Source organism: Ascaphus truei, unplaced genomic scaffold (assembly GCF_040206685.1).
Source record: "Ascaphus truei isolate aAscTru1 unplaced genomic scaffold, aAscTru1.hap1 HAP1_SCAFFOLD_281, whole genome shotgun sequence".
In the NCBI taxonomy this organism is placed as follows: domain Eukaryota; kingdom Metazoa; phylum Chordata; class Amphibia; order Anura; family Ascaphidae; genus Ascaphus; species Ascaphus truei.
This window is the reverse complement of record NW_027455761.1, coordinates 1-23,830: the sequence shown is the minus strand read 5'-3', so window position 1 is coordinate 23,830 and position 23,830 is coordinate 1. Positions and strand designations below refer to the sequence as shown.

The window sequence follows — 23,830 nt, the reverse complement described above, 5'->3', positions numbered from 1 at the left end:
TCTCTCCGGCAGCTGAAATGACAGAGCTGAGCGGTGTTCAAAGTGATTGCTTCTTTCTTTTAAAACCAAGAAGAAGTACCTTACGGCGAAGCTTGGCTGCTCTGGGTGCTTGTTGGATGGGGGGGAGGGTTTGGTTTGGCTTTGCTTTGCTTTGCTTTGCTTTGCTTTGCTTTGCTTCGCTTCGCTTCTGGGGGGGGGAGGAGGACGGGGTGTCTTGGATCTATGTTGTTTGACAAATATTCATTGCTGCTGCTGCTGCTGCTGCTGCTGCTGCTGCTGCTGCAGCACAAATGTTTGCATGGAATGGCCTAGGCTGCTCCTTGCTGCAGGTGCTGGCTGCAGCGGCTCAGATACTAGGCCTCAGGTACTGTGTTGCTTGCTGCACCAATGACCAAGCTGCTCTCTCCACAAGGGTGACAGTTGTCCTGGGACAGGGCTAGTTGCCCCCAGCGCGCCATTGCAACTCATACTTACCTGGCAGGGGAGTTTTAAGCCATGCTCCAGCAGGTGGCTCTCCCAGGGCGAGGCTAGCTCATTGCACTTGGAGCTAGCTGACCTCTGCGATTTCCCCACATGCGGGAAACTCGACTGCACAATTTCTGGTAGTGGGGGACTGCGTGCGCGCTCTCCCCTGTTTTTGGATGGTTACAAAAAACAGAAACAGGTGTTTGTTCAGACAAGCTGCTGCTATTCCCACTGCTTGGGCTTTGGGCATGGTCAATAACTGCTGGCAAAAAGGAGCACCATGTACAATAAATAGCCAGCTAGCAACATCTCAAACAGGGACAAATGACAATGATGTACCTGCACAGACGTTTAGGAATAAGTTCACAGGTGGATTGGGAAATAGGGAAACAAATACTGTGTACTGTATATATATATTTATGAAAAAAACAGCACATTTACAATCAAATCTGGATTTGAAAAAATGGACGGTCCTTGCTTGCAGGATATGATATGGGGTTTTTATTTCACCCCCTCCCCACCCTAGTTCTACATGGTATGTCTGGGTCTCTGTAGCCAGACAACCCCCTGTGATGATATCACAAAGGGAGTGTACAGTACGTTCTAGAGTTTCTAGGCTCCAAAGTAACAAAGAGCAGCATTTAAAAGCAACAGATTGCAGACTATCTGCTGAGCTGTGCAAAAAACAATCTCTATCTATCTATCTATCTATCTATCTATCTATCTATCTATCTCTATCCATGGAGCAGCAGACAGTGTTAGCTTGCTTCTATATTTATGCAAATGCCAGGTAAGCAGCCATGCTGGTAAGGGCCAAAGTGTCACGTTTGGCAGCAGGACAGGGCACCTCTCCCTTTTTATGCAGCAGCAGCAGGTGTCAGTGGAGGTCAGAAAAAGAGAGTGCCAGCAGGTAGGGGAGATGTAGAAAGCCACCCCAGAAATATGGTGTCCCCCTGTCTCTCCGGCAGCTGAAATGACAGAGCTGAGCGGTGTTCAAAGTGATTGCTTCTTTCTTTTAAAACCAAGAAGAAGTACCTTACGGCGAAGCTTGGCTGCTCTGGGTGCTTGTTGGATGGGGGGGAGGGTTTGGTTTGGCTTTGCTTTGCTTTGCTTTGCTTTGCTTTGCTTTGCTTTGCTTCGCTTCGCTTCTGGGGGGGGGAGGAGGACGGGGTGTCTTGGATCTATGTTGTTTGACAAATATTCATTGCTGCTGCTGCTGCTGCTGCTGCTGCTGCTGCTGCTGCAGCACAAATGTTTGCATGGAATGGCCTAGGCTGCTCCTTGCTGCAGGTGCTGGCTGCAGCGGCTCAGATACTAGGCCTCAGGTACTGTGTTGCTTGCTGCACCAATGACCAAGCTGCTCTCTCCACAAGGGTGACAGTTGTCCTGGGACAGGGCTAGTTGCCCCCAGCGCGCCATTGCAACTCATACTTACCTGGCAGGGGAGTTTTAAGCCATGCTCCAGCAGGTGGCTCTCCCAGGGCGAGGCTAGCTCATTGCACTTGGAGCTAGCTGACCTCTGCGATTTCCCCACATGCGGGAAACTCGACTGCACAATTTCTGGTAGTGGGGGACTGCGTGCGCGCTCTCCCCTGTTTTTGGATGGTTACAAAAAACAGAAACAGGTGTTTGTTCAGACAAGCTGCTGCTATTCCCACTGCTTGGGCTTTGGGCATGGTCAATAACTGCTGGCAAAAAGGAGCACCATGTACAATAAATAGCCAGCTAGCAACATCTCAAACAGGGACAAATGACAATGATGTACCTGCACAGACGTTTAGGAATAAGTTCACAGGTGGATTGGGAAATAGGGAAACAAATACTGTGTACTGTATATATATATTTATGAAAAAAACAGCACATTTACAATCAAATCTGGATTTGAAAAAATGGACGGTCCTTGCTTGCAGGATATGATATGGGGTTTTTATTTCACCCCCTCCCCACCCTAGTTCTACATGGTATGTCTGGGTCTCTGTAGCCAGACAACCCCCTGTGATGATATCACAAAGGGAGTGTACAGTACGTTCTAGAGTTTCTAGGCTCCAAAGTAACAAAGAGCAGCATTTAAAAGCAACAGATTGCAGACTATCTGCTGAGCTGTGCAAAAAACAATCTCTATCTATCTATCTATCTATCTATCTATCTATCTATCTATCTCTATCCATGGAGCAGCAGACAGTGTTAGCTTGCTTCTATATTTATGCAAATGCCAGGTAAGCAGCCATGCTGGTAAGGGCCAAAGTGTCACGTTTGGCAGCAGGACAGGGCACCTCTCCCTTTTTATGCAGCAGCAGCAGGTGTCAGTGGAGGTCAGAAAAAGAGAGTGCCAGCAGGTAGGGGAGATGTAGAAAGCCACCCCAGAAATATGGTGTCCCCCTGTCTCTCCGGCAGCTGAAATGACAGAGCTGAGCGGTGTTCAAAGTGATTGCTTCTTTCTTTTAAAACCAAGAAGAAGTACCTTACGGCGAAGCTTGGCTGCTCTGGGTGCTTGTTGGATGGGGGGGAGGGTTTGGTTTGGCTTTGCTTTGCTTTGCTTTGCTTTGCTTTGCTTTGCTTTGCTTTGCTTTGCTTTGCTTCGCTTCGCTTCTGGGGGGGGGAGGAGGACGGGGTGTCTTGGATCTATGTTGTTTGACAAATATTCATTGCTGCTGCTGCTGCTGCTGCTGCTGCTGCTGCTGCAGCACAAATGTTTGCATGGAATGGCCTAGGCTGCTCCTTGCTGCAGGTGCTGGCTGCAGCGGCTCAGATACTAGGCCTCAGGTACTGTGTTGCTTGCTGCACCAATGACCAAGCTGCTCTCTCCACAAGGGTGACAGTTGTCCTGGGACAGGGCTAGTTGCCCCCAGCGCGCCATTGCAACTCATACTTACCTGGCAGGGGAGTTTTAAGCCATGCTCCAGCAGGTGGCTCTCCCAGGGCGAGGCTAGCTCATTGCACTTGGAGCTAGCTGACCTCTGCGATTTCCCCACATGCGGGAAACTCGACTGCACAATTTCTGGTAGTGGGGGACTGCGTGCGCGCTCTCCCCTGTTTTTGGATGGTTACAAAAAACAGAAACAGGTGTTTGTTCAGACAAGCTGCTGCTATTCCCACTGCTTGGGCTTTGGGCATGGTCAATAACTGCTGGCAAAAAGGAGCACCATGTACAATAAATAGCCAGCTAGCAACATCTCAAACAGGGACAAATGACAATGATGTACCTGCACAGACGTTTAGGAATAAGTTCACAGGTGGATTGGGAAATAGGGAAACAAATACTGTGTACTGTATATATATATTTATGAAAAAAACAGCACATTTACAATCAAATCTGGATTTGAAAAAATGGACGGTCCTTGCTTGCAGGATATGATATGGGGTTTTTATTTCACCCCCTCCCCACCCTAGTTCTACATGGTATGTCTGGGTCTCTGTAGCCAGACAACCCCCTGTGATGATATCACAAAGGGAGTGTACAGTACGTTCTAGAGTTTCTAGGCTCCAAAGTAACAAAGAGCAGCATTTAAAAGCAACAGATTGCAGACTATCTGCTGAGCTGTGCAAAAAACAATCTCTATCTATCTATCTATCTATCTATCTATCTATCTATCTATCTATCTCTATCCATGGAGCAGCAGACAGTGTTAGCTTGCTTCTATATTTATGCAAATGCCAGGTAAGCAGCCATGCTGGTAAGGGCCAAAGTGTCACGTTTGGCAGCAGGACAGGGCACCTCTCCCTTTTTATGCAGCAGCAGCAGGTGTCAGTGGAGGTCAGAAAAAGAGAGTGCCAGCAGGTAGGGGAGATGTAGAAAGCCACCCCAGAAATATGGTGTCCCCCTGTCTCTCCGGCAGCTGAAATGACAGAGCTGAGCGGTGTTCAAAGTGATTGCTTCTTTCTTTTAAAACCAAGAAGAAGTACCTTACGGCGAAGCTTGGCTGCTCTGGGTGCTTGTTGGATGGGGGGGAGGGTTTGGTTTGGCTTTGCTTTGCTTTGCTTTGCTTTGCTTTGCTTTGCTTCGCTTCGCTTCTGGGGGGGGGAGGAGGACGGGGTGTCTTGGATCTATGTTGTTTGACAAATATTCATTGCTGCTGCTGCTGCTGCTGCTGCTGCTGCTGCTGCTGAGCACAAATGTTTGCATGGAATGGCCTAGGCTGCTCCTTGCTGCAGGTGCTGGCTGCAGCGGCTCAGATACTAGGCCTCAGGTACTGTGTTGCTTGCTGCACCAATGACCAAGCTGCTCTCTCCACAAGGGTGACAGTTGTCCTGGGACAGGGCTAGTTGCCCCCAGCGCGCCATTGCAACTCATACTTACCTGGCAGGGGAGTTTTAAGCCATGCTCCAGCAGGTGGCTCTCCCAGGGCGAGGCTAGCTCATTGCACTTGGAGCTAGCTGACCTCTGCGATTTCCCCACATGCGGGAAACTCGACTGCACAATTTCTGGTAGTGGGGGACTGCGTGCGCGCTCTCCCCTGTTTTTGGATGGTTACAAAAAACAGAAACAGGTGTTTGTTCAGACAAGCTGCTGCTATTCCCACTGCTTGGGCTTTGGGCATGGTCAATAACTGCTGGCAAAAAGGAGCACCATGTACAATAAATAGCCAGCTAGCAACATCTCAAACAGGGACAAATGACAATGATGTACCTGCACAGACGTTTAGGAATAAGTTCACAGGTGGATTGGGAAATAGGGAAACAAATACTGTGTACTGTATATATATATTTATGAAAAAAACAGCACATTTACAATCAAATCTGGATTTGAAAAAATGGACGGTCCTTGCTTGCAGGATATGATATGGGGTTTTTATTTCACCCCCTCCCCACCCTAGTTCTACATGGTATGTCTGGGTCTCTGTAGCCAGACAACCCCCTGTGATGATATCACAAAGGGAGTGTACAGTACGTTCTAGAGTTTCTAGGCTCCAAAGTAACAAAGAGCAGCATTTAAAAGCAACAGATTGCAGACTATCTGCTGAGCTGTGCAAAAAACAATCTCTATCTATCTATCTATCTATCTATCTATCTATCTATCTATCTCTATCCATGGAGCAGCAGACAGTGTTAGCTTGCTTCTATATTTATGCAAATGCCAGGTAAGCAGCCATGCTGGTAAGGGCCAAAGTGTCACGTTTGGCAGCAGGACAGGGCACCTCTCCCTTTTTATGCAGCAGCAGCAGGTGTCAGTGGAGGTCAGAAAAAGAGAGTGCCAGCAGGTAGGGGAGATGTAGAAAGCCACCCCAGAAATATGGTGTCCCCCTGTCTCTCCGGCAGCTGAAATGACAGAGCTGAGCGGTGTTCAAAGTGATTGCTTCTTTCTTTTAAAACCAAGAAGAAGTACCTTACGGCGAAGCTTGGCTGCTCTGGGTGCTTGTTGGATGGGGGGGAGGGTTTGGTTTGGCTTTGCTTTGCTTTGCTTTGCTTTGCTTTGCTTTGCTTTGCTTCGCTTCTGGTTCGGGGGGGGAGGAGGACGGGGTGTCTTGGATCTATGTTGTTTGACAAATATTCATTGCTGCTGCTGCTGCTGCTGCTGCTGCTGCTGCTGCTGCAGCACAAATGTTTGCATGGAATGGCCTAGGCTGCTCCTTGCTGCAGGTGCTGGCTGCAGCGGCTCAGATACTAGGCCTCAGGTACTGTGTTGCTTGCTGCACCAATGACCAAGCTGCTCTCTCCACAAGGGTGACAGTTGTCCTGGGACAGGGCTAGTTGCCCCCAGCGCGCCATTGCAACTCATACTTACCTGGCAGGGGAGTTTTAAGCCATGCTCCAGCAGGTGGCTCTCCCAGGGCGAGGCTAGCTCATTGCACTTGGAGCTAGCTGACCTCTGCGATTTCCCCACATGCGGGAAACTCGACTGCACAATTTCTGGTAGTGGGGGACTGCGTGCGCGCTCTCCCCTGTTTTTGGATGGTTACAAAAAACAGAAACAGGTGTTTGTTCAGACAAGCTGCTGCTATTCCCACTGCTTGGGCTTTGGGCATGGTCAATAACTGCTGGCAAAAAGGAGCACCATGTACAATAAATAGCCAGCTAGCAACATCTCAAACAGGGACAAATGACAATGATGTACCTGCACAGACGTTTAGGAATAAGTTCACAGGTGGATTGGGAAATAGGGAAACAAATACTGTGTACTGTATATATATATTTATGAAAAAAACAGCACATTTACAATCAAATCTGGATTTGAAAAAATGGACGGTCCTTGCTTGCAGGATATGATATGGGGTTTTTATTTCACCCCCTCCCCACCCTAGTTCTACATGGTATGTCTGGGTCTCTGTAGCCAGACAACCCCCTGTGATGATATCACAAAGGGAGTGTACAGTACGTTCTAGAGTTTCTAGGCTCCAAAGTAACAAAGAGCAGCATTTAAAAGCAACAGATTGCAGACTATCTGCTGAGCTGTGCAAAAAACAATCTCTATCTATCTATCTATCTATCTATCTATCTATCTATCTATCTATCTCTATCCATGGAGCAGCAGACAGTGTTAGCTTGCTTCTATATTTATGCAAATGCCAGGTAAGCAGCCATGCTGGTAAGGGCCAAAGTGTCACGTTTGGCAGCAGGACAGGGCACCTCTCCCTTTTTATGCAGCAGCAGCAGGTGTCAGTGGAGGTCAGAAAAAGAGAGTGCCAGCAGGTAGGGGAGATGTAGAAAGCCACCCCAGAAATATGGTGTCCCCCTGTCTCTCCGGCAGCTGAAATGACAGAGCTGAGCGGTGTTCAAAGTGATTGCTTCTTTCTTTTAAAACCAAGAAGAAGTACCTTACGGCGAAGCTTGGCTGCTCTGGGTGCTTGTTGGATGGGGGGGAGGGTTTGGTTTGGCTTTGCTTTGCTTTGCTTTGCTTTGCTTTGCTTTGCTTCGCTTCGCTTCTGGGGGGGGGAGGAGGACGGGGTGTCTTGGATCTATGTTGTTTGACAAATATTCATTGCTGCTGCTGCTGCTGCTGCTGCTGCTGCTGCTGCAGCACAAATGTTTGCATGGAATGGCCTAGGCTGCTCCTTGCTGCAGGTGCTGGCTGCAGCGGCTCAGATACTAGGCCTCAGGTACTGTGTTGCTTGCTGCACCAATGACCAAGCTGCTCTCTCCACAAGGGTGACAGTTGTCCTGGGACAGGGCTAGTTGCCCCCAGCGCGCCATTGCAACTCATACTTACCTGGCAGGGGAGTTTTAAGCCATGCTCCAGCAGGTGGCTCTCCCAGGGCGAGGCTAGCTCATTGCACTTGGAGCTAGCTGACCTCTGCGATTTCCCCACATGCGGGAAACTCGACTGCACAATTTCTGGTAGTGGGGGACTGCGTGCGCGCTCTCCCCTGTTTTTGGATGGTTACAAAAAACAGAAACAGGTGTTTGTTCAGACAAGCTGCTGCTATTCCCACTGCTTGGGCTTTGGGCATGGTCAATAACTGCTGGCAAAAAGGAGCACCATGTACAATAAATAGCCAGCTAGCAACATCTCAAACAGGGACAAATGACAATGATGTACCTGCACAGACGTTTAGGAATAAGTTCACAGGTGGATTGGGAAATAGGGAAACAAATACTGTGTACTGTATATATATATTTATGAAAAAAACAGCACATTTACAATCAAATCTGGATTTGAAAAAATGGACGGTCCTTGCTTGCAGGATATGATATGGGGTTTTTATTTCACCCCCTCCCCACCCTAGTTCTACATGGTATGTCTGGGTCTCTGTAGCCAGACAACCCCCTGTGATGATATCACAAAGGGAGTGTACAGTACGTTCTAGAGTTTCTAGGCTCCAAAGTAACAAAGAGCAGCATTTAAAAGCAACAGATTGCAGACTATCTGCTGAGCTGTGCAAAAAACAATCTCTATCTATCTATCTATCTATCTATCTATCTATCTATCTATCTCTATCCATGGAGCAGCAGACAGTGTTAGCTTGCTTCTATATTTATGCAAATGCCAGGTAAGCAGCCATGCTGGTAAGGGCCAAAGTGTCACGTTTGGCAGCAGGACAGGGCACCTCTCCCTTTTTATGCAGCAGCAGCAGGTGTCAGTGGAGGTCAGAAAAAGAGAGTGCCAGCAGGTAGGGGAGATGTAGAAAGCCACCCCAGAAATATGGTGTCCCCCTGTCTCTCCGGCAGCTGAAATGACAGAGCTGAGCGGTGTTCAAAGTGATTGCTTCTTTCTTTTAAAACCAAGAAGAAGTACCTTACGGCGAAGCTTGGCTGCTCTGGGTGCTTGTTGGATGGGGGGGAGGGTTTGGTTTGGCTTTGCTTTGCTTTGCTTTGCTTTGCTTTGCTTTGCTTTGCTTCGCTTCGCTTGGGGGGGGGAGGAGGACGGGGTGTCTTGGATCTATGTTGTTTGACAAATATTCATTGCTGCTGCTGCTGCTGCTGCTGCTGCTGCTGCTGCTGCAGCACAAATGTTTGCATGGAATGGCCTAGGCTGCTCCTTGCTGCAGGTGCTGGCTGCAGCGGCTCAGATACTAGGCCTCAGGTACTGTGTTGCTTGCTGCACCAATGACCAAGCTGCTCTCTCCACAAGGGTGACAGTTGTCCTGGGACAGGGCTAGTTGCCCCCAGCGCGCCATTGCAACTCATACTTACCTGGCAGGGGAGTTTTAAGCCATGCTCCAGCAGGTGGCTCTCCCAGGGCGAGGCTAGCTCATTGCACTTGGAGCTAGCTGACCTCTGCGATTTCCCCACATGCGGGAAACTCGACTGCACAATTTCTGGTAGTGGGGGACTGCGTGCGCGCTCTCCCCTGTTTTTGGATGGTTACAAAAAACAGAAACAGGTGTTTGTTCAGACAAGCTGCTGCTATTCCCACTGCTTGGGCTTTGGGCATGGTCAATAACTGCTGGCAAAAAGGAGCACCATGTACAATAAATAGCCAGCTAGCAACATCTCAAACAGGGACAAATGACAATGATGTACCTGCACAGACGTTTAGGAATAAGTTCACAGGTGGATTGGGAAATAGGGAAACAAATACTGTGTACTGTATATATATATTTATGAAAAAAACAGCACATTTACAATCAAATCTGGATTTGAAAAAATGGACGGTCCTTGCTTGCAGGATATGATATGGGGTTTTTATTTCACCCCCTCCCCACCCTAGTTCTACATGGTATGTCTGGGTCTCTGTAGCCAGACAACCCCCTGTGATGATATCACAAAGGGAGTGTACAGTACGTTCTAGAGTTTCTAGGCTCCAAAGTAACAAAGAGCAGCATTTAAAAGCAACAGATTGCAGACTATCTGCTGAGCTGTGCAAAAAACAATCTCTATCTATCTATCTATCTATCTATCTATCTATCTATCTATCTATCTATCTCTATCCATGGAGCAGCAGACAGTGTTAGCTTGCTTCTATATTTATGCAAATGCCAGGTAAGCAGCCATGCTGGTAAGGGCCAAAGTGTCACGTTTGGCAGCAGGACAGGGCACCTCTCCCTTTTTATGCAGCAGCAGCAGGTGTCAGTGGAGGTCAGAAAAAGAGAGTGCCAGCAGGTAGGGGAGATGTAGAAAGCCACCCCAGAAATATGGTGTCCCCCTGTCTCTCCGGCAGCTGAAATGACAGAGCTGAGCGGTGTTCAAAGTGATTGCTTCTTTCTTTTAAAACCAAGAAGAAGTACCTTACGGCGAAGCTTGGCTGCTCTGGGTGCTTGTTGGATGGGGGGGAGGGTTTGGTTTGGCTTTGCTTTGCTTTGCTTTGCTTTGCTTTGCTTTGCTTCGCTTCGCTTCTGGGGGGGGGAGGAGGACGGGGTGTCTTGGATCTATGTTGTTTGACAAATATTCATTGCTGCTGCTGCTGCTGCTGCTGCTGCTGCTGCTGCTGCAGCACAAATGTTTGCATGGAATGGCCTAGGCTGCTCCTTGCTGCAGGTGCTGGCTGCAGCGGCTCAGATACTAGGCCTCAGGTACTGTGTTGCTTGCTGCACCAATGACCAAGCTGCTCTCTCCACAAGGGTGACAGTTGTCCTGGGACAGGGCTAGTTGCCCCCAGCGCGCCATTGCAACTCATACTTACCTGGCAGGGGAGTTTTAAGCCATGCTCCAGCAGGTGGCTCTCCCAGGGCGAGGCTAGCTCATTGCACTTGGAGCTAGCTGACCTCTGCGATTTCCCCACACCCACATGCGGGAAACTCGACTGCACAATTTCTGGTAGTGGGGGACTGCGTGCGCGCTCTCCCCTGTTTTTGGATGGTTACAAAAAACAGAAACAGGTGTTTGTTCAGACAAGCTGCTGCTATTCCCACTGCTTGGGCTTTGGGCATGGTCAATAACTGCTGGCAAAAAGGAGCACCATGTACAATAAATAGCCAGCTAGCAACATCTCAAACAGGGACAAATGACAATGATGTACCTGCACAGACGTTTAGGAATAAGTTCACAGGTGGATTGGGAAATAGGGAAACAAATACTGTGTACTGTATATATATATTTATGAAAAAAACAGCACATTTACAATCAAATCTGGATTTGAAAAAATGGACGGTCCTTGCTTGCAGGATATGATATGGGGTTTTTATTTCACCCCCTCCCCACCCTAGTTCTACATGGTATGTCTGGGTCTCTGTAGCCAGACAACCCCCTGTGATGATATCACAAAGGGAGTGTACAGTACGTTCTAGAGTTTCTAGGCTCCAAAGTAACAAAGAGCAGCATTTAAAAGCAACAGATTGCAGACTATCTGCTGAGCTGTGCAAAAAACAATCTCTATCTATCTATCTATCTATCTATCTATCTATCTATCTATCTCTATCCATGGAGCAGCAGACAGTGTTAGCTTGCTTCTATATTTATGCAAATGCCAGGTAAGCAGCCATGCTGGTAAGGGCCAAAGTGTCACGTTTGGCAGCAGGACAGGGCACCTCTCCCTTTTTATGCAGCAGCAGCAGGTGTCAGTGGAGGTCAGAAAAAGAGAGTGCCAGCAGGTAGGGGAGATGTAGAAAGCCACCCCAGAAATATGGTGTCCCCCTGTCTCTCCGGCAGCTGAAATGACAGAGCTGAGCGGTGTTCAAAGTGATTGCTTCTTTCTTTTAAAACCAAGAAGAAGTACCTTACGGCGAAGCTTGGCTGCTCTGGGTGCTTGTTGGATGGGGGGGAGGGTTTGGTTTGGCTTTGCTTTGCTTTGCTTTGCTTTGCTTTGCTTTGCTTTGCTTCGCTTCTGGGGGGGGGAGGAGGACGGGGTGTCTTGGATCTATGTTGTTTGACAAATATTCATTGCTGCTGCTGCTGCTGCTGCTGCTGCTGCTGCTGCTGCAGCACAAATGTTTGCATGGAATGGCCTAGGCTGCTCCTTGCTGCAGGTGCTGGCTGCAGCGGCTCAGATACTAGGCCTCAGGTACTGTGTTGCTTGCTGCACCAATGACCAAGCTGCTCTCTCCACAAGGGTGACAGTTGTCCTGGGACAGGGCTAGTTGCCCCCAGCGCGCCATTGCAACTCATACTTACCTGGCAGGGGAGTTTTAAGCCATGCTCCAGCAGGTGGCTCTCCCAGGGCGAGGCTAGCTCATTGCACTTGGAGCTAGCTGACCTCTGCGATTTCCCCACATGCGGGAAACTCGACTGCACAATTTCTGGTAGTGGGGGACTGCGTGCGCGCTCTCCCCTGTTTTTGGATGGTTACAAAAAACAGAAACAGGTGTTTGTTCAGACAAGCTGCTGCTATTCCCACTGCTTGGGCTTTGGGCATGGTCAATAACTGCTGGCAAAAAGGAGCACCATGTACAATAAATAGCCAGCTAGCAACATCTCAAACAGGGACAAATGACAATGATGTACCTGCACAGACGTTTAGGAATAAGTTCACAGGTGGATTGGGAAATAGGGAAACAAATACTGTGTACTGTATATATATATTTATGAAAAAAACAGCACATTTACAATCAAATCTGGATTTGAAAAAATGGACGGTCCTTGCTTGCAGGATATGATATGGGGTTTTTATTTCACCCCCTCCCCACCCTAGTTCTACATGGTATGTCTGGGTCTCTGTAGCCAGACAACCCCCTGTGATGATATCACAAAGGGAGTGTACAGTACGTTCTAGAGTTTCTAGGCTCCAAAGTAACAAAGAGCAGCATTTAAAAGCAACAGATTGCAGACTATCTGCTGAGCTGTGCAAAAAACAATCTCTATCTATCTATCTATCTATCTATCTATCTATCTATCTATCTATCTATCTCATCCATGGAGCAGCAGACAGTGTTAGCTTGCTTCTATATTTATGCAAATGCCAGGTAAGCAGCCATGCTGGTAAGGGCCAAAGTGTCACGTTTGGCAGCAGGACAGGGCACCTCTCCCTTTTTATGCAGCAGCAGCAGGTGTCAGTGGAGGTCAGAAAAAGAGAGTGCCAGCAGGTAGGGGAGATGTAGAAAGCCACCCCAGAAATATGGTGTCCCCCTGTCTCTCCGGCAGCTGAAATGACAGAGCTGAGCGGTGTTCAAAGTGATTGCTTCTTTCTTTTAAAACCAAGAAGAAGTACCTTACGGCGAAGCTTGGCTGCTCTGGGTGCTTGTTGGATGGGGGGGAGGGTTTGGTTTGGCTTTGCTTTGCTTTGCTTTGCTTTGCTTTGCTTTGCTTTGCTTCGCTTCGCTTCTGGGGGGGGGAGGAGGACGGGGTGTCTTGGATCTATGTTGTTTGACAAATATTCATTGCTGCTGCTGCTGCTGCTGCTGCTGCTGCTGCTGCTGCAGCACAAATGTTTGCATGGAATGGCCTAGGCTGCTCCTTGCTGCAGGTGCTGGCTGCAGCGGCTCAGATACTAGGCCTCAGGTACTGTGTTGCTTGCTGCACCAATGACCAAGCTGCTCTCTCCACAAGGGTGACAGTTGTCCTGGGACAGGGCTAGTTGCCCCCAGCGCGCCATTGCAACTCATACTTACCTGGCAGGGGAGTTTTAAGCCATGCTCCAGCAGGTGGCTCTCCCAGGGCGAGGCTAGCTCATTGCACTTGGAGCTAGCTGACCTCTGCGATTTCCCCACATGCGGGAAACTCGACTGCACAATTTCTGGTAGTGGGGGACTGCGTGCGCGCTCTCCCCTGTTTTTGGATGGTTACAAAAAACAGAAACAGGTGTTTGTTCAGACAAGCTGCTGCTATTCCCACTGCTTGGGCTTTGGGCATGGTCAATAACTGCTGGCAAAAAGGAGCACCATGTACAATAAATAGCCAGCTAGCAACATCTCAAACAGGGACAAATGACAATGATGTACCTGCACAGACGTTTAGGAATAAGTTCACAGGTGGATTGGGAAATAGGGAAACAAATACTGTGTACTGTATATATATATTTATGAAAAAAACAGCACATTTACAATCAAATCTGGATTTGAAAAAATGGACGGTCCTTGCTTGCAGGATATGATATGGGGTTTTTATTTCACCCCCTCCCCACCCTAGTTCTACATGGTATGTCTGGGTCTCTGTAGCCAGACAACCCCCTGTGATGATATCACAAAGGGAGTGTACAGTACGTTCTAGAGTTTCTAGGCTCCAAAGTAACAAAGAGCAGCATTTAAAAGCAACAGATTGCAGACTATCTGCTGAGCTGTGCAAAAAACAATCTCTATCTATCTATCTATCTATCTATCTATCTATCTATCTATCTATCTATCTCATCCATGGAGCAGCAGACAGTGTTAGCTTGCTTCTATATTTATGCAAATGCCAGGTAAGCAGCCATGCTGGTAAGGGCCAAAGTGTCACGTTTGGCAGCAGGACAGGGCACCTCTCCCTTTTTATGCAGCAGCAGCAGGTGTCAGTGGAGGTCAGAAAAAGAGAGTGCCAGCAGGTAGGGGAGATGTAGAAAGCCACCCCAGAAATATGGTGTCCCCCTGTCTCTCCGGCAGCTGAAATGACAGAGCTGAGCGGTGTTCAAAGTGATTGCTTCTTTCTTTTAAAACCAAGAAGAAGTACCTTACGGCGAAGCTTGGCTGCTCTGGGTGCTTGTTGGATGGGGGGGAGGGTTTGGTTTGGCTTTGCTTTGCTTTGCTTTGCTTTGCTTTGCTTTGCTTTGCTTCGCTTCTGGGGGGGGGAGGAGGACGGGGTGTCTTGGATCTATGTTGTTTGACAAATATTCATTGCTGCTGCTGCTGCTGCTGCTGCTGCTGCTGCTGCTGCAGCACAAATGTTTGCATGGAATGGCCTAGGCTGCTCCTTGCTGCAGGTGCTGGCTGCAGCGGCTCAGATACTAGGCCTCAGGTACTGTGTTGCTTGCTGCACCAATGACCAAGCTGCTCTCTCCACAAGGGTGACAGTTGTCCTGGGACAGGGCTAGTTGCCCCCAGCGCGCCATTGCAACTCATACTTACCTGGCAGGGGAGTTTTAAGCCATGCTCCAGCAGGTGGCTCTCCCAGGGCGAGGCTAGCTCATTGCACTTGGAGCTAGCTGACCTCTGCGATTTCCCCACATGCGGGAAACTCGACTGCACAATTTCTGGTAGTGGGGGACTGCGTGCGCGCTCTCCCCTGTTTTTGGATGGTTACAAAAAACAGAAACAGGTGTTTGTTCAGACAAGCTGCTGCTATTCCCACTGCTTGGGCTTTGGGCATGGTCAATAACTGCTGGCAAAAAGGAGCACCATGTACAATAAATAGCCAGCTAGCAACATCTCAAACAGGGACAAATGACAATGATGTACCTGCACAGACGTTTAGGAATAAGTTCACAGGTGGATTGGGAAATAGGGAAACAAATACTGTGTACTGTATATATATATTTATGAAAAAAACAGCACATTTACAATCAAATCTGGATTTGAAAAAATGGACGGTCCTTGCTTGCAGGATATGATATGGGGTTTTTATTTCACCCCCTCCCCACCCTAGTTCTACATGGTATGTCTGGGTCTCTGTAGCCAGACAACCCCCTGTGATGATATCACAAAGGGAGTGTACAGTACGTTCTAGAGTTTCTAGGCTCCAAAGTAACAAAGAGCAGCATTTAAAAGCAACAGATTGCAGACTATCTGCTGAGCTGTGCAAAAAACAATCTCATCTATCTATCTATCTATCTATCTATCTATCTATCTATCTATCTATCTCTATCCATGGAGCAGCAGACAGTGTTAGCTTGCTTCTATATTTATGCAAATGCCAGGTAAGCAGCCATGCTGGTAAGGGCCAAAGTGTCACGTTTGGCAGCAGGACAGGGCACCTCTCCCTTTTTATGCAGCAGCAGCAGGTGTCAGTGGAGGTCAGAAAAAGAGAGTGCCAGCAGGTAGGGGAGATGTAGAAAGCCACCCCAGAAATATGGTGTCCCCCTGTCTCTCCGGCAGCTGAAATGACAGAGCTGAGCGGTGTTCAAAGTGATTGCTTCTTTCTTTTAAAACCAAGAAGAAGTACCTTACGGCGAAGCTTGGCTGCTCTGGGTGCTTGTTGGATGGGGGGGAGGGTTTGGTTTGGCTTTGCTTTGCTTTGCTTTGCTTTGCTTTGCTTTGCTTTGCTTCGCTTCGCTTCTGGGGGGGGGAGGAGGACGGGGTGTCTTGGATCTATGTTGTTTGACAAATATTCATTGCTGCTGCTGCTGCTGCTGCTGCTGCTGCTGCTGCTGCAGCACAAATGTTTGCATGGAATGGCCTAGGCTGCTCCTTGCTGCAGGTGCTGGCTGCAGCGGCTCAGATACTAGGCCTCAGGTACTGTGTTGCTTGCTGCACCAATGACCAAGCTGCTCTCTCCACAAGGGTGACAGTTGTCCTGGGACAGGGCTAGTTGCCCCCAGCGCGCCATTGCAACTCATACTTACCTGGCAGGGGAGTTTTAAGCCATGCTCCAGCAGGTGGCTCTCCCAGGGCGAGGCTAGCTCATTGCACTTGGAGCTAGCTGACCTCTGCGATTTCCCCACATGCGGGAAACTCGACTGCACAATTTCTGGTAGTGGGGGACTGCGTGCGCGCTCTCCCCTGTTTTTGGATGGTTACAAAAAACAGAAACAGGTGTTTGTTCAGACAAGCTGCTGCTATTCCCACTGCTTGGGCTTTGGGCATGGTCAATAACTGCTGGCAAAAAGGAGCACCATGTACAATAAATAGCCAGCTAGCAACATCTCAAACAGGGACAAATGACAATGATGTACCTGCACAGACGTTTAGGAATAAGTTCACAGGTGGATTGGGAAATAGGGAAACAAATACTGTGTACTGTATATATATATTTATGAAAAAAACAGCACATTTACAATCAAATCTGGATTTGAAAAAATGGACGGTCCTTGCTTGCAGGATATGATATGGGGTTTTTATTTCACCCCCTCCCCACCCTAGTTCTACATGGTATGTCTGGGTCTCTGTAGCCAGACAACCCCCTGTGATGATATCACAAAGGGAGTGTACAGTACGTTCTAGAGTTTCTAGGCTCCAAAGTAACAAAGAGCAGCATTTAAAAGCAACAGATTGCAGACTATCTGCTGAGCTGTGCAAAAAACAATCATCTATCTATCTATCTATCTATCTATCTATCTATCTATCTATCTCTATCCATGGAGCAGCAGACAGTGTTAGCTTGCTTCTATATTTATGCAAATGCCAGGTAAGCAGCCATGCTGGTAAGGGCCAAAGTGTCACGTTTGGCAGCAGGACAGGGCACCTCTCCCTTTTTATGCAGCAGCAGCAGGTGTCAGTGGAGGTCAGAAAAAGAGAGTGCCAGCAGGTAGGGGAGATGTAGAAAGCCACCCCAGAAATATGGTGTCCCCCTGTCTCTCCGGCAGCTGAAATGACAGAGCTGAGCGGTGTTCAAAGTGATTGCTTCTTTCTTTTAAAACCAAGAAGAAGTACCTTACGGCGAAGCTTGGCTGCTCTGGGTGCTTGTTGGATGGGGGGGAGGGTTTGGTTTGGCTTTGCTTTGCTTTGCTTTGCTTTGCTTTGCTTTGCTTTGCTTCGCTTCTCTGGGGGGGGGAGGAGGACGGGGTGTCTTGGATCTATGTTGTTTGACAAATATTCATTGCTGCTGCTGCTGCTGCTGCTGCTGCTGCTGCTGCTGCAGCACAAATGTTTGCATGGAATGGCCTAGGCTGCTCCTTGCTGCAGGTGCTGGCTGCAGCGGCTCAGATACTAGGCCTCAGGTACTGTGTTGCTTGCTGCACCAATGACCAAGCTGCTCTCTCCACAAGGGTGACAGTTGTCCTGGGACAGGGCTAGTTGCCCCCAGCGCGCCATTGCAACTCATACTTACCTGGCAGGGGAGTTTTAAGCCATGCTCCAGCAGGTGGCTCTCCCAGGGCGAGGCTAGCTCATTGCACTTGGAGCTAGCTGACCTCTGCGATTTCCCCACATGCGGGAAACTCGACTGCACAATTTCTGGTAGTGGGGGACTGCGTGCGCGCTCTCCCCTGTTTTTGGATGGTTACAAAAAACAGAAACAGGTGTTTGTTCAGACAAGCTGCTGCTATTCCCACTGCTTGGGCTTTGGGCATGGTCAATAACTGCTGGCAAAAAGGAGCACCATGTACAATAAATAGCCAGCTAGCAACATCTCAAACAGGGACAAATGACAATGATGTACCTGCACAGACGTTTAGGAATAAGTTCACAGGTGGATTGGGAAATAGGGAAACAAATACTGTGTACTGTATATATATATTTATGAAAAAAACAGCACATTTACAATCAAATCTGGATTTGAAAAAATGGACGGTCCTTGCTTGCAGGATATGATATGGGGTTTTTATTTCACCCCCTCCCCACCCTAGTTCTACATGGTATGTCTGGGTCTCTGTAGCCAGACAACCCCCTGTGATGATATCACAAAGGGAGTGTACAGTACGTTCTAGAGTTTCTAGGCTCCAAAGTAACAAAGAGCAGCATTTAAAAGCAACAGATTGCAGACTATCTGCTGAGCTGTGCAAAAAACAATCATCTATCTATCTATCTATCTATCTATCTATCTATCTATCTATCTATCTCTATCCATGGAGCAGCAGACAGTGTTAGCTTGCTTCTATATTTATGCAAATGCCAGGTAAGCAGCCATGCTGGTAAGGGCCAAAGTGTCACGTTTGGCAGCAGGACAGGGCACCTCTCCCTTTTTATGCAGCAGCAGCAGGTGTCAGTGGAGGTCAGAAAAAGAGAGTGCCAGCAGGTAGGGGAGATGTAGAAAGCCACCCCAGAAATATGGTGTCCCCCTGTCTCTCCGGCAGCTGAAATGACAGAGCTGAGCGGTGTTCAAAGTGATTGCTTCTTTCTTTTAAAACCAAGAAGAAGTACCTTACGGCGAAGCTTGGCTGCTCTGGGTGCTTGTTGGATGGGGGGGAGGGTTTGGTTTGGCTTTGCTTTGCTTTGCTTTGCTTTGCTTTGCTTTGCTTTGCTTCGCTTCGCTTCTGGGGGGGGGAGGAGGACGGGGTGTCTTGGATCTATGTTGTTTGACAAATATTCATTGCTGCTGCTGCTGCTGCTGCTGCTGCTGCTGCTGCTGCAGCACAAATGTTTGCATGGAATGGCCTAGGCTGCTCCTTGCTGCAGGTGCTGGCTGCAGCGGCTCAGATACTAGGCCTCAGGTACTGTGTTGCTTGCTGCACCAATGACCAAGCTGCTCTCTCCACAAGGGTGACAGTTGTCCTGGGACAGGGCTAGTTGCCCCCAGCGCGCCATTGCAACTCATACTTACCTGGCAGGGGAGTTTTAAGCCATGCTCCAGCAGGTGGCTCTCCCAGGGCGAGGCTAGCTCATTGCACTTGGAGCTAGCTGACCTCTGCGATTTCCCCACATGCGGGAAACTCGACTGCACAATTTCTGGTAGTGGGGGACTGCGTGCGCGCTCTCCCCTGTTTTTGGATGGTTACAAAAAACAGAAACAGGTGTTTGTTCAGACAAGCTGCTGCTATTCCCACTGCTTGGGCTTTGGGCATGGTCAATAACTGCTGGCAAAAAGGAGCACCATGTACAATAAATAGCCAGCTAGCAACATCTCAAACAGGGACAAATGACAATGATGTACCTGCACAGACGTTTAGGAATAAGTTCACAGGTGGATTGGGAAATAGGGAAACAAATACTGTGTACTGTATATATATATTTATGAAAAAAACAGCACATTTACAATCAAATCTGGATTTGAAAAAATGGACGGTCCTTGCTTGCAGGATATGATATGGGGTTTTTATTTCACCCCCTCCCCACCCTAGTTCTACATGGTATGTCTGGGTCTCTGTAGCCAGACAACCCCCTGTGATGATATCACAAAGGGAGTGTACAGTACGTTCTAGAGTTTCTAGGCTCCAAAGTAACAAAGAGCAGCATTTAAAAGCAACAGATTGCAGACTATCTGCTGAGCTGTGCAAAAAACAATCTCTATCTATCTATCTATCTATCTATCTATCTATCTATCTATCTATCTATCCATGGAGCAGCAGACAGTGTTAGCTTGCTTCTATATTTATGCAAATGCCAGGTAAGCAGCCATGCTGGTAAGGGCCAAAGTGTCACGTTTGGCAGCAGGACAGGGCACCTCTCCCTTTTTATGCAGCAGCAGCAGGTGTCAGTGGAGGTCAGAAAAAGAGAGTGCCAGCAGGTAGGGGAGATGTAGAAAGCCACCCCAGAAATATGGTGTCCCCCTGTCTCTCCGGCAGCTGAAATGACAGAGCTGAGCGGTGTTCAAAGTGATTGCTTCTTTCTTTTAAAACCAAGAAGAAGTACCTTACGGCGAAGCTTGGCTGCTCTGGGTGCTTGTTGGATGGGGGGGAGGGTTTGGTTTGGCTTTGCTTTGCTTTGCTTTGCTTTGCTTTGCTTTGCTTTGCTTCGCTTCGCTTCTGGGGGGGGGAGGAGGACGGGGTGTCTTGGATCTATGTTGTTTGACAAATATTCATTGCTGCTGCTGCTGCTGCTGCTGCTGCTGCTGCTGCTGCAGCACAAATGTTTGCATGGAATGGCCTAGGCTGCTCCTTGCTGCAGGTGCTGGCTGCAGCGGCTCAGATACTAGGCCTCAGGTACTGTGTTGCTTGCTGCACCAATGACCAAGCTGCTCTCTCCACAAGGGTGACAGTTGTCCTGGGACAGGGCTAGTTGCCCCCAGCGCGCCATTGCAACTCATACTTACCTGGCAGGGGAGTTTTAAGCCATGCTCCAGCAGGTGGCTCTCCCAGGGCGAGGCTAGCTCATTGCACTTGGAGCTAGCTGACCTCTGCGATTTCCCCACATGCGGGAAACTCGACTGCACAATTTCTGGTAGTGGGGGACTGCGTGCGCGCTCTCCCCTGTTTTTGGATGGTTACAAAAAACAGAAACAGGTGTTTGTTCAGACAAGCTGCTGCTATTCCCACTGCTTGGGCTTTGGGCATGGTCAATAACTGCTGGCAAAAAGGAGCACCATGTACAATAAATAGCCAGCTAGCAACATCTCAAACAGGGACAAATGACAATGATGTACCTGCACAGACGTTTAGGAATAAGTTCACAGGTGGATTGGGAAATAGGGAAACAAATACTGTGTACTGTATATATATATTTATGAAAAAAACAGCACATTTACAATCAAATCTGGATTTGAAAAAATGGACGGTCCTTGCTTGCAGGATATGATATGGGGTTTTTATTTCACCCCCTCCCCACCCTAGTTCTACATGGTATGTCTGGGTCTCTGTAGCCAGACAACCCCCTGTGATGATATCACAAAGGGAGTGTACAGTACGTTCTAGAGTTTCTAGGCTCCAAAGTAACAAAGAGCAGCATTTAAAAGCAACAGATTGCAGACTATCTGCTGAGCTGTGCAAAAAACAATCTCTATCTATCTATCTATCTATCTATCTATCTATCTATCTATCTCTATCCATGGAGCAGCAGACAGTGTTAGCTTGCTTCTATATTTATGCAAATGCCAGGTAAGCAGCCATGCTGGTAAGGGCCAAAGTGTCACGTTTGGCAGCAGGACAGGGCACCTCTCCCTTTTTATGCAGCAGCAGCAGGTGTCAGTGGAGGTCAGAAAAAGAGAGTGCCAGCAGGTAGGGGAGATGTAGAAAGCCACCCCAGAAATATGGTGTCCCCCTGTCTCTCCGGCAGCTGAAATGACAGAGCTGAGCGGTGTTCAAAGTGATTGCTTCTTTCTTTTAAAACCAAGAAGAAGTACCTTACGGCGAAGCTTGGCTGCTCTGGGTGCTTGTTGGATGGGGGGGAGGGTTTGGTTTGGCTTTGCTTTGCTTTGCTTTGCTTTGCTTTGCTTTGCTTTGCTTGCTTCGCTTCTGGGGGGGGGAGGAGGACGGGGTGTCTTGGATCTATGTTGTTTGACAAATATTCATTGCTGCTGCTGCTGCTGCTGCTGCTGCTGCTGCTGCTGCAGCACAAATGTTTGCATGGAATGGCCTAGGCTGCTCCTTGCTGCAGGTGCTGGCTGCAGCGGCTCAGATACTAGGCCTCAGGTACTGTGTTGCTTGCTGCACCAATGACCAAGCTGCTCTCTCCACAAGGGTGACAGTTGTCCTGGGACAGGGCTAGTTGCCCCCAGCGCGCCATTGCAACTCATACTTACCTGGCAGGGGAGTTTTAAGCCATGCTCCAGCAGGTGGCTCTCCCAGGGCGAGGCTAGCTCATTGCACTTGGAGCTAGCTGACCTCTGCGATTTCCCCACATGCGGGAAACTCGACTGCACAATTTCTGGTAGTGGGGGACTGCGTGCGCGCTCTCCCCTGTTTTTGGATGGTTACAAAAAACAGAAACAGGTGTTTGTTCAGACAAGCTGCTGCTATTCCCACTGCTTGGGCTTTGGGCATGGTCAATAACTGCTGGCAAAAAGGAGCACCATGTACAATAAATAGCCAGCTAGCAACATCTCAAACAGGGACAAATGACAATGATGTACCTGCACAGACGTTTAGGAATAAGTTCACAGGTGGATTGGGAAATAGGGAAACAAATACTGTGTACTGTATATATATATTTATGAAAAAAACAGCACATTTACAATCAAATCTGGATTTGAAAAAATGGACGGTCCTTGCTTGCAGGATATGATATGGGGTTTTTATTTCACCCCCTCCCCACCCTAGTTCTACATGGTATGTCTGGGTCTCTGTAGCCAGACAACCCCCTGTGATGATATCACAAAGGGAGTGTACAGTACGTTCTAGAGTTTCTAGGCTCCAAAGTAACAAAGAGCAGCATTTAAAAGCAACAGATTGCAGACTATCTGCTGAGCTGTGCAAAAAACACATCTCTATCTATCTATCTATCTATCTATCTATCTATCTATCTATCTATCTCTATCCATGGAGCAGCAGACAGTGTTAGCTTGCTTCTATATTTATGCAAATGCCAGGTAAGCAGCCATGCTGGTAAGGGCCAAAGTGTCACGTTTGGCAGCAGGACAGGGCACCTCTCCCTTTTTATGCAGCAGCAGCAGGTGTCAGTGGAGGTCAGAAAAAGAGAGTGCCAGCAGGTAGGGGAGATGTAGAAAGCCACCCCAGAAATATGGTGTCCCCCTGTCTCTCCGGCAGCTGAAATGACAGAGCTGAGCGGTGTTCAAAGTGATTGCTTCTTTCTTTTAAAACCAAGAAGAAGTACCTTACGGCGAAGCTTGGCTGCTCTGGGTGCTTGTTGGATGGGGGGGAGGGTTTGGTTTGGCTTTGCTTTGCTTTGCTTTGCTTTGCTTTGCTTTGCTTTGCTTCGCTTCTTCTGGGGGGGGGAGGAGGACGGGGTGTCTTGGATCTATGTTGTTTGACAAATATTCATTGCTGCTGCTGCTGCTGCTGCTGCTGCTGCTGCTGCTGCAGCACAAATGTTTGCATGGAATGGCCTAGGCTGCTCCTTGCTGCAGGTGCTGGCTGCAGCGGCTCAGATACTAGGCCTCAGGTACTGTGTTGCTTGCTGCACCAATGACCAAGCTGCTCTCTCCACAAGGGTGACAGTTGTCCTGGGACAGGGCTAGTTGCCCCCAGCGCGCCATTGCAACTCATACTTACCTGGCAGGGGAGTTTTAAGCCATGCTCCAGCAGGTGGCTCTCCCAGGGCGAGGCTAGCTCATTGCACTTGGAGCTAGCTGACCTCTGCGATTTCCCCACATGCGGGAAACTCGACTGCACAATTTCTGGTAGTGGGGGACTGCGTGCGCGCTCTCCCCTGTTTTTGGATGGTTACAAAAAACAGAAACAGGTGTTTGTTCAGACAAGCTGCTGCTATTCCCACTGCTTGGGCTTTGGGCATGGTCAATAACTGCTGGCAAAAAGGAGCACCATGTACAATAAATAGCCAGCTAGCAACATCTCAAACAGGGACAAATGACAATGATGTACCTGCACAGACGTTTAGGAATAAGTTCACAGGTGGATTGGGAAATAGGGAAACAAATACTGTGTACTGTATATATATATTTATGAAAAAAACAGCACATTTACAATCAAATCTGGATTTGAAAAAATGGACGGTCCTTGCTTGCAGGATATGATATGGGGTTTTTATTTCACCCCCTCCCC

General features: G+C 48.4%; 16 non-coding genes and 1 pseudogene across 16 annotated transcripts; all 17 read left to right on the top strand.

The window, feature by feature from the left end:
• Positions 1–466: 466 nt before the first annotated feature.
• Positions 467–634, top strand: LOC142481692 (U1 spliceosomal RNA). Its single transcript, XR_012795961.1, has one exon. It is a non-coding gene; the product is annotated as a U1 spliceosomal RNA (small nuclear RNA).
• A 1,258-nt stretch (positions 635–1,892) lies between these two features.
• LOC142481680 (U1 spliceosomal RNA) lies at positions 1,893–2,060 on the top strand. Its single transcript, XR_012795949.1, has one exon. It is a non-coding gene; the product is annotated as a U1 spliceosomal RNA (small nuclear RNA).
• Positions 2,061–3,330: 1,270 nt separating this feature from the next.
• Positions 3,331–3,498, top strand: LOC142481668 (U1 spliceosomal RNA). The gene has a single exon (XR_012795938.1). It is a non-coding gene; the product is annotated as a U1 spliceosomal RNA (small nuclear RNA).
• Positions 3,499–4,754: 1,256 nt separating this feature from the next.
• Positions 4,755–4,922, top strand: LOC142481657 (U1 spliceosomal RNA). Its single transcript, XR_012795927.1, has one exon. It is a non-coding gene; the product is annotated as a U1 spliceosomal RNA (small nuclear RNA).
• Positions 4,923–6,179: 1,257 nt separating this feature from the next.
• Positions 6,180–6,347, top strand: LOC142481645 (U1 spliceosomal RNA). Its single transcript, XR_012795916.1, has one exon. It is a non-coding gene; the product is annotated as a U1 spliceosomal RNA (small nuclear RNA).
• Positions 6,348–7,601: 1,254 nt separating this feature from the next.
• Positions 7,602–7,769, top strand: LOC142481634 (U1 spliceosomal RNA). The gene has a single exon (XR_012795905.1). It is a non-coding gene; the product is annotated as a U1 spliceosomal RNA (small nuclear RNA).
• A 1,256-nt stretch (positions 7,770–9,025) lies between these two features.
• On the top strand, positions 9,026–9,193 carry LOC142481623 (U1 spliceosomal RNA). The gene has a single exon (XR_012795894.1). It is a non-coding gene; the product is annotated as a U1 spliceosomal RNA (small nuclear RNA).
• Positions 9,194–10,454: 1,261 nt separating this feature from the next.
• LOC142481721 (U1 spliceosomal RNA) lies at positions 10,455–10,628 on the top strand (annotated as a pseudogene).
• A 1,253-nt stretch (positions 10,629–11,881) lies between these two features.
• Positions 11,882–12,049, top strand: LOC142481611 (U1 spliceosomal RNA). Its single transcript, XR_012795883.1, has one exon. It is a non-coding gene; the product is annotated as a U1 spliceosomal RNA (small nuclear RNA).
• A 1,265-nt stretch (positions 12,050–13,314) lies between these two features.
• Positions 13,315–13,482, top strand: LOC142481600 (U1 spliceosomal RNA). The gene has a single exon (XR_012795872.1). It is a non-coding gene; the product is annotated as a U1 spliceosomal RNA (small nuclear RNA).
• Positions 13,483–14,742: 1,260 nt separating this feature from the next.
• LOC142481589 (U1 spliceosomal RNA) lies at positions 14,743–14,910 on the top strand. Its single transcript, XR_012795861.1, has one exon. It is a non-coding gene; the product is annotated as a U1 spliceosomal RNA (small nuclear RNA).
• Positions 14,911–16,175: 1,265 nt separating this feature from the next.
• LOC142481578 (U1 spliceosomal RNA) lies at positions 16,176–16,343 on the top strand. Its single transcript, XR_012795850.1, has one exon. It is a non-coding gene; the product is annotated as a U1 spliceosomal RNA (small nuclear RNA).
• Positions 16,344–17,599: 1,256 nt separating this feature from the next.
• Positions 17,600–17,767, top strand: LOC142481758 (U1 spliceosomal RNA). The gene has a single exon (XR_012796020.1). It is a non-coding gene; the product is annotated as a U1 spliceosomal RNA (small nuclear RNA).
• A 1,263-nt stretch (positions 17,768–19,030) lies between these two features.
• LOC142481746 (U1 spliceosomal RNA) lies at positions 19,031–19,198 on the top strand. The gene has a single exon (XR_012796008.1). It is a non-coding gene; the product is annotated as a U1 spliceosomal RNA (small nuclear RNA).
• Positions 19,199–20,458: 1,260 nt separating this feature from the next.
• Positions 20,459–20,626, top strand: LOC142481735 (U1 spliceosomal RNA). Its single transcript, XR_012795997.1, has one exon. It is a non-coding gene; the product is annotated as a U1 spliceosomal RNA (small nuclear RNA).
• A 1,257-nt stretch (positions 20,627–21,883) lies between these two features.
• On the top strand, positions 21,884–22,051 carry LOC142481686 (U1 spliceosomal RNA). Its single transcript, XR_012795955.1, has one exon. It is a non-coding gene; the product is annotated as a U1 spliceosomal RNA (small nuclear RNA).
• Positions 22,052–23,312: 1,261 nt separating this feature from the next.
• LOC142481572 (U1 spliceosomal RNA) lies at positions 23,313–23,480 on the top strand. Its single transcript, XR_012795844.1, has one exon. It is a non-coding gene; the product is annotated as a U1 spliceosomal RNA (small nuclear RNA).
• The last annotated feature ends 350 nt before the right edge of the window (positions 23,481–23,830 follow it).